At 37.4% G+C, this 16,831-nt stretch overlaps 1 pseudogene; it reads right to left on the bottom strand.

The window, feature by feature from the left end:
* Positions 1 to 16,831, bottom strand: part of LOC108352615 (40S ribosomal protein S28 pseudogene) — a 30,001-nt pseudogene extending 13,170 nt beyond the window's left edge.

Genomic DNA, 16,831 nt, shown 5'->3' with positions numbered 1-16,831 from the left:
TGAACTGAGAATGGGGTCCCCATTGGAGGAGTTAGAGAAAGTATTGAAGGAGCTGAAGGGGCTTACAACCCTATAATAACAATAATACCAACCAATTAGTGCTCACAGGGACTAACTACCACCCAAAGAGTACATCTGGACAGACCCATAGGTCCAACTGTATATGTAGCACAGGATGGCCTGTCTGGGCACCAATGGGAGAAGCCCTTGGTCCTATCAAGTCTGGACCCACTAGTGTAGGGAAATGTCAGGGTGAAGTAGCAGGAAGGGGTGGGTGATTGTGTGCGGGAACAACCTCATACAAGAAGGGGAGATGGATGGGTGAAATGTAATTTTAAAATTATCCAATAAAAAAATCCAGTAAGTAAGTAAATAAATAAAATCCATGAAATAGTTTGAGCTAAATAAGGTGTGAGGCACATATACCATACATTGTGATTAATATACAAAGTACCACTTCCTTGACATAAAAAATGACTTTCTCTTACCTAACAGCAATCAAATGCCAATATTCCTTGGCTAGGAAAGGAAATCAGTACCATTTCTTTCTTCTCTGCTGGGATGTTTTCTGACCTGAACTTGTGTAGGTTTTCTTAATTTTAATCACTCTCTTTGTGAGTTCACATATGTATCTCACTTGTGTCTGGAAATATTTCCTCACAATCATCTAGACCTCAGGGTCTTAGAATTTTTTTCCACTCTCTTTTTTGGGTAGATCTTTGATCCTTGAAGAGTATGTGATATACCCATTTCATTTAGGAAGGAGTGATCCAGCTTCTTATTTTCTTCATATTGGTTGGTTATGTCTGGTTTTTATTTCCAGCTAATAAAAATAATGTCCTCTGATGATATTTTAATAATGTGATGGTATGTACATACAGCAATATGTTATTAGGAACCATTGTATGATTTTAGTAGAATAATAAAAGTAGCTTTTCCTATAGAACTCGTGATCTGTTTAGCCTCAGGTTGCTAACCCTACTGACACTGTCAGGGAGGGATTCCATCTTATGGTATCATCTCTTGCTCATTAGTGGCAAGGCAGAACTGAGGATTGAGACAACTTCTGCTAAAGAGAGTGGAACCAGTCCTGCTGGCTTCTTGTGTGAGTTTTCCTATCTTTTTGAGGCTATGCTTCAATGACTTTTGGCAAACTTGTGTCACACCTTGACAGTAACATGCAGCTTGATAGCTTATTTAGACAACTGCTATCAACATCCTCAGTCATAGTGAAGATTACCTATCTGGGTAATGAAACCGTACTATTGTCCAGCATCTGCTACTTCATTTTTTCAGGTGTCCACAGCCTAAGAAATCATGGCCTTATCTTTGTTATGGATCTTCCTTTTCCTCATCCTCCTCCCCCTCTGTCTTTGCCTTTTTTTTTCCTGCTTCTGTCTGGGAAACTTCTCTCAATCCTCTTTTAGGGGTGTTTCACGGTGTGATGGTGAAAATGGTGGAGGTGGTGGTTATATAAATGGCAGAATTGATTAGGTTCACATTTTTTGGTTTCTTGGACATTGTGGAAGTCAGGGGCTTCATCCCAGGACTTTATGGAGCTGAATGATTACAGAGATTCTCAAAGTAAGCTGTGTATTCTGTGTGATATATTTACATTGCAATCTGTCTACTGCCCAATAGCATGAGTACCTTTCTTTAAAAAAGAGTAATAAATGCCCAAATTATCTTCTAACAGCTCCTGCCACCAGGCATTCCAGAACACTCCCCAGAGACTAGCATGCATTGTACTGCTCTTTTGGCTGTGCATTTAGAATTCTTTCACAGTAGCCGCATGGGACATGATCTGATGGAAGAACAGGTGGCTATATAAGTACCTAAGTCCATTAGAACATAGATGAAAATGACCTAGGACTTCTGCCCATTGTCAGTCGTCTGAAACCACTTGGCATATGGGAGGGACTCCAAGGCAGCTAAGCTTTTCTTCCTGTATAGAATATCTAATGGGTCTTTGACTTATCTTATTTCTCTTGATAACGCTTTTGAAATTTCTTCTCTGATAGTACAGTATGTCTACAGGGTATGACACTAGAGAGTGGTCAAGTACAAGGGGTCTTTTTATCACTTTAATTACAATTACAACATTATCCACAGACTGAGATATTTCATACTCATCTCATGTTATACTAGTAAGCTGGATAGTCATCATGTCAACCATCTCATCTGAATGAGTAGGTGCGAGCTTTTACTCACAGAACAGAATCAGAGATCCTAGTTATTTTTGAGGAGATGAACTCTAGCATCCAACATCACTTCCTTCAAGGACTAATAAATTAAACTTTTGTTTCTCAGCCCTTCTTTGCTCTCTTTATTATGGTCACATTCATATTTTTCTTTTAAGCAAGCCTGCTGCTGCTGTTCTCTTTCTGCTCAGTAGAGTATGACACAGTCTTGAGGGCAGACTTGTTAGGGAACACTATGCTCCATATAACTTCTAGCTTCTCTCACATTGAAGGAGGTTTTGCAATCACATGGCAATCATCGTTCACAAAAATTCTCATAGGATGACAAAATGTCTGTGCTGGGGTGCAGATGTCACAATGCCATGTTTCTTCCTTTTCCTATAGTGTTGGGTAATCAACCTTGGCTTATGTTTAAATTGTGCAGCTTTCATAGGTGATACAAATTTTTACACTGCCCTCTCTGCATCCTGTTTTTATGCCCTTAGAGTGTATCACAGGATATGTCCTCCTGCCACCAGCCCACCAGGGCCTTCACTCCTCTGTCAAACCTACAATTCTGCAAGACATGCTCCAGGGCAGTTCTAGTCTCAACTGAAAAGATAAGAGAAGGAGGAGAAGCCCAGGATGAGAGGTGGACAGGCAGGCTGATATTTATATTCTGATGTCATGATTATCAGATAATTGAAGTACCATATAAAAGAATTCCTGCTTTGTATTCTATTAGTGTCATACATGCAATTCTATTCAATAATTATGGGAAAGATTGTTCTATCTGATGTCTTAAATTCAATCAAATCCTAGTACAGACACAAACATTTTATAGTATGGAATTATGATTGGCTTTTGCTAATAGAAACAATCTAGACATTTGAGTTTAATTTCTTTTTTTTATTATTAACTTGAGTATTTCTTTTTTTTAAATTTAGAGAATACTTTATTAGTTTTTGTAATCAAACCCACGTAGATAAGACCTTACATGTTTAATACAGTGCGTTACCCCTGTACAAATGGGAAAAAATTTAGTTCAACATTTCTAGACCAATATGGCTGTTAATTTCTGTACAGTGCCAACTCAACACAGTAAACGGGGATACTTTTTTCCAAAGTTGACAGCACAGCTAAAGTTTCCAAAAATTCAAATTATATATCTGTATATATATATTTATATTTATATAAAAAGACCAATAATAGCAGTGTGTTATGCATCAACAGCAGCAACAGCTTTTCCAGGTTCTGCAGTCATCTGAACAAAACTGTAGAGACATCCAGCACACTCCATTAAAAAAAAAAGTAAAAAAACAAAACCTGAGAAAACAGCACAGTTCTGTTACTCTTGTGGTACCTGGCACCATTTTTTTTTAAATTAGCTTCTCAATCATCATCTGGAAAGAAAACATTCTGAGCAACATCATTAAAAACAGCTCTGATAAAGCATGGTCACTACTACGTATCATAAAGCAGGTACAAGCTATTTTACATCCACAGAGGTATGATACAGTACTGTCCTACATCTATAATACTAGAGGATACAATTTAAAAGGCATTATTTGAGACTTGATTCTACTTTTCCAGCAGAGGGCCCAAAGGATGGTGTGACACAGCTATGTAAAGAAACATACTCTAGACAGGATTTCCTTTCACTAGTGGCACAGTTCTAAGGATTCATTCTCTCCAAGAATGTCAGCTAAAACCGTTATTAAAAAAATGAAATATCCCTAAAACAAAACCGTATAACCACCGGATTCACATGAAGATGACCTAGTGGAGACAAGCTGGACTTCACCTTACCAACAAGCTATCAACTCTGTTATGTTTAAACAGTGAGACCTCCAAGGAAGGAGATGCCAAGTAGTGTTTCAAAGCTTCAGACCACAATCAAACACAGCATCCTTTTCAACAGAAGCAGAAGCTCATCTGAATATGCTCAAGGATGCTGACATCAACATTTAATCATCTCCTCACTCATCCAGGAAGAAGGGGAGATCAGTTACTACTGTACTTTATTGTGTTCAACCAAATCACCATGTTACCAAAATAGCAAGCTGCCATAATAAAAAATAAGGCTCCTCTATCCAGCACCAGACAGCATCATTTTACTTTCAAGCCTAGAAATTGCACACTTGTATATAAACCAACCAAAGATGAGGATTGAGAGTTCATCTTGGTGGATTTTTCCTTTGATGAATATGAAGTGTCCTTCCTTATCTTTTTTGATGACTTTTAATTGAAAATTGATTTTATTTGATATTAGAATGGCTACTCCAGCTTGCTTCTTCTGACCCTTTGCTTGGAAAGTTGTTTTCCAGCCTTTCACCCTGAGGTAATGTCTGTCTTTGTCTCTGAGGTGTGTTTCCTGTAGGCAGCAGAATGCAGGGCCCTCATTGCGTATCCAGTTTGTTAATCTATGTCTTTTTATTGGGGAGTTGAGGCCATTGATGTTGAGAGATATTAAGGAATAGTGATTATTGCTTCCTGTTATATTCATATTTGGATGTGAGGTTATGTTTGTGTGCTTTTCTTCTCTTTGTTTTGTTGCCAAGACGATTAGTTTCTTGCTTCTTCTAGGGTATAGCTTGCCTCCTTATGTTGGGCTTTACCCTTTATTATCCTTTGTAGTGCTGGATTTGCAGAAAGATATTGTGTTAATTTGGTTTTGTCATGGAATATCTTGGTTTCTCCATCTATGTTAATTGAGAGTTTTGCAGGATACAGTAACCTGGACTGGCATTTGTGTTCTCTTAGGTTCTGTATGACATCTGTCCAGGATCTTCTGGCCTTCATAGTTTCTGGCGAAAAGTCTGGTGTGATTCTGATAGTTCTGCCTTTATATGTTACTTGACCTTTTTCCCTTACTGCTTTTAATATTCTTTCTTTATTTTGTGCGTTTGGTGTTTTGACTATTATGTGACGGGAGGTGTTTCTTTTCTGGTCCAATCTATTTGGAGTTCTGTAGGCTTCTTGTATACCTATGGGTATCTCTTTTTTTAGGTTAGGGAAGTTTTCTTCTACGATTTTGTTGAAGATATTTACTGGTCCTTTGAGCTGGGAGTCTTCACTCTCTTCTATACCTATTATCCTTAGGTTTGATCTTCTCATTGAGTCTTGGATTTCCTGTATGTTTTGGACCAGTAGCTTTTTCTGCTTTACATTTTCTTTGACAGTTGAGTCAATGATTTCTATGGAATCTTCTGCTCCCGAGATTCTCTCTTCCATCTCTTGTATTCTGTTGGTGAAGCTTGTATCTACAGCTCCTTGTCTTTTCTTTTGATTTTCTATGTCCGGGGTTCTTTCCATGTGTTCTTTCTTGATTGCTTCTATTTCCATTTTTAATTCCTTCAACTGTTTGATTGTGTTTTCCTGGAATTCTTTCAGGGATTTTTGTGTCTCCTCTCTCTGGGTTTCTACTTGTTTATTTGTGTTTTCCTGGAATTCTTTCAGGCATTTTTTCGATTCCTGTCTGTAGGCTTCTACTTGTTCTCTAAGGGAGTTCTCCATGTCTTTCTTGAAGTCCTCCAGCATCATGATCAAAAATGATTTTGAAACTAGATCTTGCTTTTCTGTTGTGTTTGGATATTCCACGTTTATTTTGGTGGGAGAATTGGGCTCCAATGATGCCATGTAGTCTTGGTTTCTGTTGCTTGGGTTCCTGCGCTTGCCTCTCGCCATCAGATTATCTCTAGTGTTACTTTGTTCTGCTATTTCTGACAGGGGCTAGACTGTCCTATAAGCCTGTGTGTCAGGAGTGCTGTAGACCTGTTTTCCTGTTTTCTTTCAGCCAGTTATGGGGACAGAGTGTTCTGCTTTCGGGTGTGTAGTTTTTCCTCTCTACAGGTCTTCAGCTGTTCCTGTGGGCCTGTGTCTTGAGTTCACCAGGCAGGTTTCTTGCAGGGGAAAAGTTGGTCCTACCTGTGGTTCCAAGGCTCAAGTTTGCTCGTGGGGTACTGCCTAAGTCCTCTCCGTGGCGGCAGCAACCGGGAAGATCTGCGCCGCTCTTTCCGGGAGCCTCCGTGCACCAGGGTTCCAGATGGCGTTTGGTGTTTTCTTCTCCCGTCTGGACGTGCACAGAGTGCAGTCTCTTCTGGTTTCCCAGGCGTGTCCGCCTCTCTGAAGGTTCAGCTCTCCCTCCCATGGGATTTGGGTGCAGAGAACTGTTTATCGGGTCTGTTTCCTTCAGGTTCCGGCGGTGTCTCAGGCGCAGGGGTCCTGCCGCTCCTGGGCCCTCCCCTACGGGAACCCAGAGGCCTTATACAGTTGCCTCTTGGGCCAGGGATGTGGGCAGGGGTGGGCAGTGTTGGTGGTCTCCTCCACTCTGCAGCCTCAGGAATGCCCACCTGACCAGGCGGTGAGGCCTCTCTCCCACGGGGTTTGGGAGCGGAGAGCTGCTGCGGGCCGGGATCCGCGGCTACTTGAGTATTTCTTATATACATTTCAAGTGTTATTCCCTTTCCCGGTTTCTGGGCAAACATCCCCCTAATCCCTCCCCCTCCCCTTCTTTATGGGTGTTCCCCTCCCCATCCTCCCCCCATTGCCGCCCTCCCCCCAACACTCTAGTTCACTGGGGTTTCAGTCTTAGCTGGACCCAGGGCTTCCCCTTCCACTGGTGCTCTTACTAGGATATTCATTGCTACCTATGAGGTCAGAGTCCAGGGTCAGTCCATGTATAGTCTTTGGGTAGTGGCTTAGTCCCTGGAAGCGCTGGTTGCTTGGCATTGTTATTCATATAGGGTCTCGAGCCCCTTCAAGCTCTTCCAGTTCTTTCTCTGATTCCTTCAACGGGGGTCCTCTTCTCAGTTCTGTGGTTTGCTGCTGGCATTCGCCTCTGTATTTGCTGTATTCTGGCTGTGTCTCTCAGGAGCGATCTACATCCGGCACCTGTCAGCCTGCACTTCGTTGCTTCATCCATCTTGTCTGATTAGATGGCTGTATATGTATGGGCCACATGTGGGGCAGGCTCTGAATGGGTGTTCCTTCTGTGTCTGTTTTAATCTTTGCCTTTGAGTTTAATTTCTATTGATCTGTGAATTTCCTAGAATATGGTTGTTTTGCTACTAGTGATATTAACATGTAAAGAAATGTCAAACATATACAAATGTCAAAATATATACATATTTCAGCAATAAATTAGTTTTTTTAATTGGGTATTTTCATTTACATTTCTAATGCTACCACCTTTCTCAGTTTCTCCTGAAGCAAACCCATATTCCATCCACCCTTCCCCAGCTTCTCTGAGTGTGCTCCATCACCCACCTACTTACTTTCTCATCCATTCCCTGGCATTTCCCTATATTGAGGCGTCAAGCCTTCACAGAACCAAGGGATTATCCACCTACAGATTGCCAAAAGATTACATCTGCTACATATGCAGCTGGAACCATCAGTCACTCCATGCCTACTCTTCTGTTGTTGGTTTTGTATACAGGAACTCTAGGATGTCTGGTTGGTTGAAATTGTAATTCTTCCTTTGGGTTTGCAATCATCTATGGCGGTCCTGTCTCTAACTTCTCCATTGGGGGCTCAATTCTCAGTTCAAAGTTGGGCTTTGAGCATCTGCCTCTGTATTTGGTAGGTTTTGGCAGAGACTCTCAGGTGGAAGCTATATCAGGCTCCTGTCAGCAGGCACTTTTGGCATTCACAATCGTGTCTGGATTTGATGATTGCATGTGAGAAGGATCTCTAGGTAAGGCAGTCACTTGATGGCCTTTCCTTCAGGCTCTGCACTACATTTTGTGTCTATGTATTTCTCTGTGCATATTTTTGTTCCCCCATTTAAAAGGGAGTGAAACATCCACATTTTGACAATTCTTCTAGAGCTTCATGTGGTCTGTGGATTGTAACTTGTATAAATAGAGCTTTTGGGCTAATATCCACTTATCAGTGAGTACATACCATATGTGTTTTTCTTTGATCGGGTTACCTCACTCAGTATGATATTTCCTAGTTCCATCCCTTTGACTATGAATTTCATGAAGTCATTGTTATTGATAGCTGAGTAGTACTCCACTGTGTAGATGTACCACATTTTCTGTATCTATTCCTCTGTTGAAGGGCATCTGGGTTCTTTCCAGCTTCTGCCTATTATAAACAAGGTTGCTATGAACATAGTAGAGCATGTGTCTTTGTTGTACGTTGGAGTATCTTTTGGGTATATGTTCAGGAGAGGTACAGCTGGGTCCTCAGGTTGTGTAATGTCCAGTTCTCTGAGGAACCTCCAGATTGATTTCCAGAATTGTTTTAACAGTTTGCAATCCCACCAAAAATGGAGGAGTGTTCCTCTTTCTCCACATCCTTGCCAGCATCTGTTGTCACCTGAGTTTTTATCTAAGCCATTCTGACTGGTGTGACGCAGAATCTCAGTGTTGTTTTGATTGGCATTTCCCTGATGACTAAGGATGTTGTGCATTTCATTAGGTACTTCTTAGCCATTTCATATTCCTCAGCTGAAAATTCTTTGTTTAGCTTCTAGGCCATTTTTAATAGGGTTATTTGGCTCTCTGGAGTCTAACTTCTTGAGTTCTTTGTATATTTTGGATATTAACCCTCTATCAGATATAGGATTGGTAAATATCTTTTCCCAATCTGTTGGTTGCCATTTTGCCCTAATGACAGAGTCCTTTGCCGTACCGAAGATTTGCAGTGTTATGAAATCCCATTTGTTGATTCTTGATCTTAGAGTATTAGCCTTTGGTGTTTTTTTAGGAAAATTTTCCCAGTGCCCCTGTGTTTGAGACCCTTCCCCATTTTTCTTCTACTAGTTTGAGTGTATCTGGTTTGTTGTGGAGGTCCTTGATCCATTTGGTCTTAAGCTTTTTACAGGTGGTAAGAATGGATCAATTTGCAATCTTCTACATTCTTCTATGTGCTGACCTTCAGTTGAACCTGCATCATTTATTGAAAATGCTAATTTTTCCCCAAAAGATACTTCTAGCTCCTTTGTCAAAGATCATTTGTTTAATTAAACATATATTTAAAAAGAACAAAAATGAAGAGGAGAAGGAAACTGATGGAGAAGTACAGAAAAAGTACCTTAGTAACTAAATAAGAACTAACTATTTTTACTCAATTAAAGATTCACTGGATCAATAAAAAATAAAGACAAATTTATTGAGCAGGTGCGGTATTTTTACCATTACTTTTTTTTTTCTTTTTTCTTTTTTCTTTTTTGGAGTTGGGGACTGAACCCAGGGCCTAGTGCTTGCTAGGCAAGCGTTACCATTACTTTGATATAAAGTTTCAGTGTATTTAAAGGCATTCATTAAATATATGAAATTGGTTAAATTTTAAATAAGTAAATAATTCTAGGAACACACAAGAGAGAGGTGCTGACATTGCTTCATGGAAGTCACTATAAGAATATTCATGAGAAGTTATTTATTAAACAAACTTAAGCGAAATTTTATTCTTTTGAATCATTATTCTGGACACATAACTACACAGTGTTCACAGTGAATAATGACCTCAGAGAACTCAGCAACAAGAAAAATAATTAAAAATTAGTTATTTAGATATTCCTCAAAATTAAACATACAAGATCCAGGTTATCCCTGAAAAGTGGTGACCATCACTAGTCATTAGGGAAATTCAAATTGAAGCATATGAAGGTATGATCTCATATTTCCCAGAGTAGTTGTAATTAAGAAGATAAAAGATAACACCATTGACAATGATGTGGAAAATAAAACAAGAAAAATGTTCTTCATACTTTGATAGAAGTGGTAAGTAGTATAGTTTGTATGGCAATTCTAGAAAAATAAAAGTAAATGAAACAGCATTCTCATTTATAGACATTTATTGAAATGATTTAGAAATCCATGTGTGCAAACATTTCCACATAGCTATGCTCCTTATAACTTTAGTATCCTCCCAAATAAGACTGACATAAATAATTTAGTATACATATATATAAGACTGACATAAATAATTTAATATATATATATATATATATATATATATATATGCACATATCTTAGTTCTTAAGACAGGGAAGTGATTATGGAATTCTGGAATGTTATGCTGAGACCTTTAAGAAATACAGAAAAAGATATGTATGTCACATTCTCACATGTTGAATATGTAGCACTCATGCAAGAGGTTAGGTTAAAAGATAAAATGATGGGCTTAAAGCACAATTTCTAAGGCAGAAAGAACATTTGATTTTTTTACAAGTGTGGTGAATAAAATTATCCACAGAATATTCAATATAGCAAGATTATTAAAAGCAACATTTTAATGTTCTCACTTAAAATTAAATATTTTAGGTGACAATAAATAAATGAATTTAATTATTGAGTATTACATTGATAAACTTCTAATACCATGTTTTGTTAAAAATGTGTATACTTATACAGTCAGTTTATAATTGTTGTGTGACTTTTTCTGAGAAGATATGAATAAATATTTAGTTACTTCAGATGGAATACCAATGACAAAAATCAGGTACCAGAGTGGAACGTGAAGAGAGGTAATGTCAAGAGCCATGACAGAAATACATGATTATAAGGATGTCAAACACCTAGAACACTTTAATGGTGTCTGTGAGAATAAAAACTTCTATAGATTCTTAATGTACTAGGAGGGTGGAATCTTCACTGGGGATATTGAGCATTCCGGACATTATTCATTTGGGGGCAGATGATATTCTGTTTCCTCATATTTTTGTGGTACTAAAACCTACTTTTAGAAAGTAAAGGGTATTTACATCTTACTAATTTATGAAAAGTGAAGCTGGAAAAATGGTTATGTAGGTAAAAGGAATGGCTCATCTTCCAGAGGACTGAGATTTAATTCCTTCACACATCCAGATGGTAACAACCGTGGATTACTTCAGCCTCAGGAGATTCAATGACCTTGCCCTCCATGAGCATCAGATACTCAACTGCTACATAGACATACATGAAGCCAAGAAGTACATATAAAATAAAAATAAATCTTAAATTATTTATAATGTAAAAGAGTGTGTGTGTGTGTGTGTGTGTGTGTGTGTGTGTGTTTGTGTGTGCATTATAGGACAAGATTATGGACCTGGTACAAATTGAAGGGAATTAAACTACAAAATTCCAATCTTTGCATCCCAATCCTTCTTTCAAATGCTATTATGTGTACACACACATAACGGAAAGATCATTTGGAAAATAAGGAGTTGTATTTATTTTGATTTTTTAAATTTGTAACTGAAAATACATAATGTCCTAGCTTCTACTCATTCTCTGGCCCATTCTGTTTTTACCTATGTCTAGTTTTTCTTTCCCTCTCTAAATACCCTAGCAAAACTGCCTCCCTTCTCTATCTTCAGTGCTTTATAAAATGGTTTCCTGTTCCTCTACTTTTGGAAAAAAGACTTGGAAAAATCCTATTCCATAAAATATTTCTCAGGTTTGCCACTTTGTCTGCCAGTCAGTGAGACATCAACTTAAAACATGGATGTTCCCTTATGTAAACTAATTTTATCCTTATTGTTTGGGATTAAAGGTTCATACTGAGAACATGTCTCTGTTCCAGCCAGGATGTTAAATAGTGTGTGCTAAGAGCTATATTAGAACTAGAATCAATGTTTTTTTTCACTTAAGTAACCAAATTTTAGAATTCATGGTATGATCAAATATTCTCCAGTGCAGTTTGATATAGAGAATCAAAAGAGGGAACATTTTGAGCATTGCAAAACTATAGTATAGCATTACATTGACTGAAATTTATGTAAGCAATTTTAGTGAAGAATTGCACTTAAAAAAATAAGAATAATCATTAGCACCTATTGTAAATGGTATTCTTAAAATATATCCTTACTTTTTTGAATTGTTCATTGTATCTGGAACTTGGCTATTTTAAATATGATCCTCAAATAATTGAGGCTCCTGGGCTTGCAACTCAAATATTCATCTAGCACCTCTAATTTATTTAAATATATAAAATGAATCTTATGGCTTTCTGCAGACAATCTTTTTACTTCATGAATGTAAACATTCTCATTATCCAAGATGGCCATAGGCAGAAAGCATCACCAGGTCTAAATGTGAATTGTAAATGCTTTAATAATCTTGCATTCCACTTGAGGATTTTAAAGTTTTCTATTAACTGTCATTCTAGAAATTAACCAGAGAAAAATAAAGAAAAGAATGTCACAGTCAAAGAAAGGAGGCAAAACTCAGAAATCCATGCTTTAATGCTGTCACCTAACTAGAGATTCTCTTTCAAAGTGTCTAAAGACATCTTAGAGAGGAATGAAAAGACAGTAGTTTTGAAGTACAATCTCTAAAGAAACTCTTGAATAAAAAAAATTAAAAAAATTCTAAGGGAAATAATGTTTTAAATGATAGAATTTTTCACCCACTCCCCATCTGACATAATATTTTATAATAACGTAATATAAATACTTTTCTCTAATTGAGAATTTATGATTGATAATAGAGCTCAGATACATTTTCTAGGATATAAAGGGGAAAATAAAACAGAAAATTTTAACTGAAATACAATCTGTAATATAATAAAAACTATTCATATATTCTATGTCATTAATAAATTTTCCATCAGATCACAGATAGTTATTAATATGTGTTTTATTATTTAGTAATTGTATTTTCTATTTCTATCTAATAATCTAAACCCTCTCTGTAATTATGTTTATGCCAAACACAGAGGATTTACTCCAAGATTTTTTCAAAGAGATGATTTGCCATCAGAAGTCATATTAGCCCATTTTATCTTCCTCTTAGGGTAAGAGACAAAACTTGTTTTGAACATTCTCAGTGAAGTTTTAGATTTCCATTGGAGAAGATGTTTCCTGTATCAACATGAGGTTTAAAAAAATCAGAGAACTAAAGCATATTTCTGATTCTGACATTCACTGAAATGTCCATAAACTATATATAATTATCAATTAACTAGTATTTTCACAATTACTGTAGTTTATTTTAAAATGTATAACACATGGAAAGCAAATGTTGAACTGAGGTCACTCATTCATTCAATCCAGTGTTAGACAGGTAAATTAGTGTTCTATTCTGTTGGTTGTTCTGTTAAAATGTGCCCCAAACCACCTTAGGAATGGAAATATTTAATTAGCCTACATTTATAAATCATAGTATATATATTGAGGGACTAAAATCATGGCAGAAATGCAAAGTTGAAAACAAGAACTATGAAGAACTGCTTTTTGTTGTCATGCTCAGCTTCATGCTTAACTAGCTTTCTTACATAACACAGAATCAATTGCCCAAGGATTGGGTCTGCCTACAGTGTGCTGTGCCCTCCTACAGAAATCACCAATCCAGATAGCCACCTAAAACCCTGCCCTTAGACCTTTCTGATCTAAGAAACCCTCAGCTAGGACACTCTTCTCCCCTTCTCAAATGATCCCAGGTCATGGAAAATAACATTTAAAATACTTATAATTTTGGTTGTGAGCCTAACCTTTAACAATTGAGCCATTGCTCTGACCAAAGTCACTATTGGGTATGTCAAGACATGCATGTTGACTGATGTGTGATATAACTGTCTCCTGAGATGCTCTGTCAGAGCCTGACAAATAAAGAGGTGGATGCTCACAGTCAACCATTGAAATAAGAACAGGGTTCCCAATGGAGGAGTTAGAGAAAGGACTAAGGCAGCTGAGGGGCTGTGAAACTCCATAATAAGAACAACAATATTAACCAAGCAGACACCTCAGAGCTCCCAGGAAATAAAACACCAACCAAAGAGTACACATGGAGCAATCCATGGCTCCAGCCATATATGTAGCAGAGGGAGGCCTTATTGGGCATCAAAGGGAGGAGAGGTCTTGCGATGGCTGGATATCCTACTATAGGGGAATGGCAGAACGTGGAGGCTGCAGGCAGTAGGTAGGTGGGTTGGAGAGCACCCTCATGGAGGCAGGGAGTGGGGGGGGGCAAAGGATAGAATGTTTGCGGAGGGGAAACTGGGAAGGGAGATAACATTTGAAATATAAATAAAGGAAATATTCAATAAAAATGAAAAAAAAAACTCAATAGGACAATTAAGTTTCTCCTTAACCAGTGAGTTCATTTCAATGGACCACTCTCATGTTCAACTATCTATGACCATTTGTCTGTCTTGTTTATGATTTCTTCTATTGATTAGCTAATGTTAAGGATACATTATCACATTAAAAACTATACTATTATTTCTCCTTTTTTGGTGACAGTGTGCATAAATTTTAGTACAATTCTATTCTTTATGTTAGCAGTAGCTTTCTTTATATAGGACATAGGAAATCTTGAACTTTCTCAGGTCTATGTCCTGAAAATAACTAGAAAGATTTAGATAAGATTGGTATCAATCACCCATGGCAATCTAACTAACTCTACTCATTAATTGGGAGATATCTGAACTCAGATCACCTTTTATTCTTTCAAATCATAATAATGTTACTCATTTCATATTTTTAAACCCAACAGCCAATGATGTCAAGCAACTACCTAAATCAAATTGGCTTATCCCAATTACTCAGTTTGTGTTTCATCTGTTCCCAGGAAACAAAGCAAAACAAAACAAAAAACAAAACAACAAAAAAGCCTCAAAAAAAAAAAAACAAAAACAAATGAAAAACAAAACATACAAAACCCAAACTAAATCAAACCAAACTAAATCCTAGCAAACAAAACAACAAAACACAAAATTCAACAAACAAAACCCAACAAAAACAACAATGACAAAACACACAAATACAAGCACAATAAAACAAATGAAACAAGTGTCTCACTCTACTCCAAGTTTCTGATTATAACACATACTCTTAGGATTAATGTGCTGTTTTCAAAACTAAAATGATTTGCTTTCTATCATCTACGTGCTTTCTTATTTGATATTCATAATAGATTTGAAAAGGCGGTTTGATTACTGAAATTAGCTCATTATGAAACATACTGGGGTAATAAATGACTCAACATTTAACAGTTATTCTTGTAGAGGTACAGAGTTAAATTCTATGCTCTGATGTCAAGTACTTCCCTATTGTTTGGGTGACAACTATTCTTTTCTAACCTCATCCAGGTAACCAAAAAGAAGAACACACACACACACACACACACACACACACACACACACACACAAAGAGGTGGAGAGAGAGAGAGAGAGAGAGAGAGAGAGAGAGAGAGAGAGAAATATAATTTTGTTTAAATCTCAAATGAGACTGAATTTGTGAAGTTAATTGGAGGAATTTTACTTCTATGTAGAAGAAATTAGAAGAAAATCTCCGAAAAGAATGTGTTCCCTCATTTATTTTATATTGCATTATTCCACTCAGTCATACAAAAATGTTGTATTAGTTCCTGTTAGAACTATTCCAATTATTATTAAAGGTCCTACATATAGATTTTTAATCAGGACAAATTCAAACTTAATTTCACATATCTTATACTCTAGAGAGAAACATAAGACAAAATTAAAAGTATTTCTGGTCAGTCTTCAATTAGGGGATGAAATGATTTCTTGGCTGGGAGAATTATTAGTACTAGCATCACACAAATTTGGGGGAACAAACCTAAAATGTCTTTTTGGATAACATCATCCAACATGATCAAGTAGGCTTCAACCTAGAGATAGAAAAAAAAAACATTAATGCAATCCACTATATAAATAAACTCAAAGAAAAAAATATTACATGACCACCTCATTAGATGCAGAAAAAGCATTTGACCAAGGTTCCATTATCCAGCTCTGGGCCTCATAGTAATCATCTTGTTTGTTTTCACACTAAAAACCTCAGAGCCTGTGAGCAGAGACTATGCCTGAGTTTCTTTGTTTCCAAGTTCCCACCCTTGAATACATATTATTCATTCCAGTGCCACCTTTCTCTCATTTAGAAAATAAAACTCTAGCTCTCAGGCTGATAATCTTAAATTTCTAGGGGATTCTTGCCCCAAGTTGGGCACCAGCTGTTTCATTAAATAATAAAAAGGAATCACCATCCCACACTAGCACCGGCTATTCTCTGGCCCCAGCAGCAGTCTCACCACCTCCATGGCTACTCCCATGCAGTAAATGTGGTTAGCTGACACAAATCTCTCTAACCTGGTAAAATCAAAACTCTAGAGCCTTGAAATTTATCAGATTTATATCACTAGATTCTTAACCCAAAAAATGGCCAAGCAAAAAAACTCAGAGCTAATTGATAGTGATATAAGATGCCCACGTAGATTGGACAAATTGTCCTGTAATTATCCATCCCTTATAATATATTCATAGTTACCTGTGGCTATTTAAAGCCAAACAGATCTGGATCATTCTACACTTTCTCAATCTTCCTTCCTTCCTTCCTTCCTTCCTTCCTTCCTTCCTTTCTTTGTTCTTTCTTTGTTTCTTTGTTTCTTTCTTACTTTCTTTCTTTTTGAAAACAAATGCTTTATTTGATAGTTGCAGGTCATTCCATGGGCTAAGTAGTGGATATCCAGAAACCAGCAACAAGGTCAGAGCAACCTCTGAGCTTCCCTTTTTGACTCCAATAGGGTGAGCACATCATACTCTCAAAGAGGGCCTTTGACATTTTAGATGATAGAACAGCTGGTGTCATCCATTAATTCCACTTGCACCTCCTGCATGACCTGTCCCTGCAATCTGGTCCTGCCCAGAACTTTGGTTACCCTAGCTAGCTTGATGGGCTGCACACACCTCATGTCCAT

This window comes from Rattus norvegicus, chromosome 13 (assembly GCF_021556685.1).
Source record: "Rattus norvegicus strain SHRSP/BbbUtx chromosome 13, alternate assembly SHRSP_T2T, whole genome shotgun sequence".
Lineage (NCBI taxonomy): Eukaryota > Metazoa > Chordata > Mammalia > Rodentia > Muridae > Rattus > Rattus norvegicus.
Note: the sequence above shows the minus strand (reverse complement) of the source record. Positions and strands in the feature narration are given on the sequence as shown.